Source organism: Penaeus monodon, chromosome 18 (assembly GCF_015228065.2).
Source record: "Penaeus monodon isolate SGIC_2016 chromosome 18, NSTDA_Pmon_1, whole genome shotgun sequence".
NCBI lineage: Eukaryota > Metazoa > Arthropoda > Malacostraca > Decapoda > Penaeidae > Penaeus > Penaeus monodon.
This window is the reverse complement of record NC_051403.1, coordinates 6,961,052-6,963,551: the sequence shown is the minus strand read 5'-3', so window position 1 is coordinate 6,963,551 and position 2,500 is coordinate 6,961,052. Positions and strand designations below refer to the sequence as shown.

Genomic DNA, 2,500 nt, shown 5'->3' with positions numbered 1-2,500 from the left:
TTCCTTTTTGTTGGCCATATATATTTTCTGAAAACAATACTATCATACAAAGCATCACTAAGAATAATATCAAAATCAGCAGGAGATGAAATACTATCAAGATCTTGAAAGATGGTAGTCGGTCCCACTGAGTCACCAGTAAAACATAAATCTTGCTTTTGCAAAATTCTTTTCCTCCAGTATGGTTCAAAAGATGAAGAAACATCTGGAGGATTGTTATTCACATCGTTTGAATAGTTAATGTAGCAGTTATTTTACAGTATATAGGTAAACTCTATTATGATATTCACAAATTAAATTGGGGCTCAACTCTTTATGATATAATGTACTGCTCTTCACATATAACGCTGAAACTGGCACTGTGCAAAATAATGTCACGACAACAGTAATTGTCATATGATTAACTTTACTATCTGTAACAATGCCTGTATTAGCATTGCAATTCGATCTATATATTCATTTGTAGGATATATTCTATTATAATTACACAGAATTTTCATTGTATAATACCGGAACACGTAATGAATTGTACATGTAGAAATGTAATAATTTTCATTGTTTTCTGGGGTAAATTCATCATCATCGCCAAATTTCGTTTCTGAACCAGAGGGAATGTCTTTCAACAATATCTCATGAATAAGGTCGTCATTTTGAGCAAAATTCTTCCTTCGTGACATATGGAAGGAAAACAGCAGTATTATCTCAACGTAGCCTAGTGGTTACTTTTCTGGCCACCATCAATATGCATATTCTCTTCCTAATACTTTAGAATTCTGATATCACTTGCATGCATTATGTTCTTTGCATGCTACTGGCAGTTTTGTAAAAATATGAAACATAATGGATACGTTTTAGAATATTTTTGTACAAAAAGTAGAGAGCCTTACCTCTGCACATGGCCTCTATATTCTTCCAGTTTCTCCTTTCATCCATTTCCCTTATCATTTCTTCAGAGACCCACGGCTCCTTTGCTATTTTACGTTACTTGTATCCAATTTGTCTTTACACTTTCCAACACTGCCTCTTCCTGGGTATCCCAGTTGCATTCAGTGCTATTTTCCTTTCTTTCATTCTTCTTGATCTTTTCTTTTACTTTATTTTGGAAACTCAGCTGTTTTCTCCATATTTTCTAAGTCCCAATTTAATATTTTCCTTCTCTTTCCAACTGTCTTGAAGATAACCAACCGTCTCATAACTACTAAATTATGATCAGAATCAGTATCTGCTCCTCGAAAACTGCAGCTATTCTGTGCACTGTTTATATACCTTTGTCTAACCAGAATATAGTATAGTTAGGATCTACTAGTGTCTCCTGACTTTTTTTCCATGTGTATCTGAGCCTTTCTTCACGCTCAAAACAGGTGTTAGCTACCACCTTCTTCCTCTGCTGACAGAACTTAACAGGCCTTTCTACTCTCCCGTTTCTGGTGCCTTGTCCGAATGGTCTGACTTCCGTTCCATCCTTTTCTTCTCAAAGGACACCGTTTTAATCTCCCATTATTTATAAGTGATCATTTCCCTTTTCTGCCTCAATTAGATCGTTCAGTTGTTCATATATCTCCTCAACTTCTGTATCCTCATGTTCTTATGTTGGCATATATACCTGCATAATTACCAGATCTACAGGTTCAGTCTGCACTCTTCCCAAGATCAGTCTTCCACTGTACAGTACAATCGCTGTCACTCGCTTTGATGTTTTTCTGTCTAACAGAATTGCTACTCCTTGTCATTGTGCTGCTGCTGTGTTAATCATCCTTGTTCCACCACGGATGTTGCACTTCAATAAGCCCAGGTATATTTAATCCATTTCTATTAATCTCTTTTTTGGTGTTTTCCAACACTCCGTTCCAATTCTTAAATATGTATGTGTGTGTGTGTGTGTGTGTGTGTGTGTGTGTGTGTGTGTGTGTGTGTGTGTGTGTGTGTGTGTGTGTGTGTGTGTGTGTGTTTGCGCGTGCGCGCGCACATACATACACACGTGTGCATATGTATATATTATATATATATATGTATATATATATATATATATATATATATATATATATATATATATATATATATATATGTGTGTGTGTGTGTGTGTGTGTGTGTATGTGTGTGTGTGTGTGTATGTGTGTGTGTGTGTGTGTGTGTGTGTGTGTGTGTGTGTGTGTGTGTGTGTGTGTGTGTGTGTGCCTTTCGGAGGTAGTATAACCAAAAATGGGAGTAAGACTGTGCAATATGTGTCATATGAATAAATACACATGCTCTTTTTTTTTTTGCCTTCATGCCCTTTGTGTTCCCAAAGGCGTATTTGCCATTTTGATCATCACCTTTACACGTCACGCCTGAACACTTGGCGACGACGCTGTCCCTGGTCAGAGGCCAAAGGAAATGGCGTGCCTTTCCCGAGCACAGCAGTGCAGGAACCGACAAATAGTTTCACAAAAAGAAAAGAAAGAAAGAAAGAAAAAATCCACCCATCCCCATTCCCGCACAAGAAAATGTTCACACATTTCGA

General features: G+C 37.1%; 1 pseudogene; it reads left to right on the top strand.

The window, feature by feature from the left end:
- LOC119584594 overlaps positions 1–2,500 on the top strand; it is an 18,675-nt pseudogene that overhangs the window by 7,361 nt on the left and 8,814 nt on the right.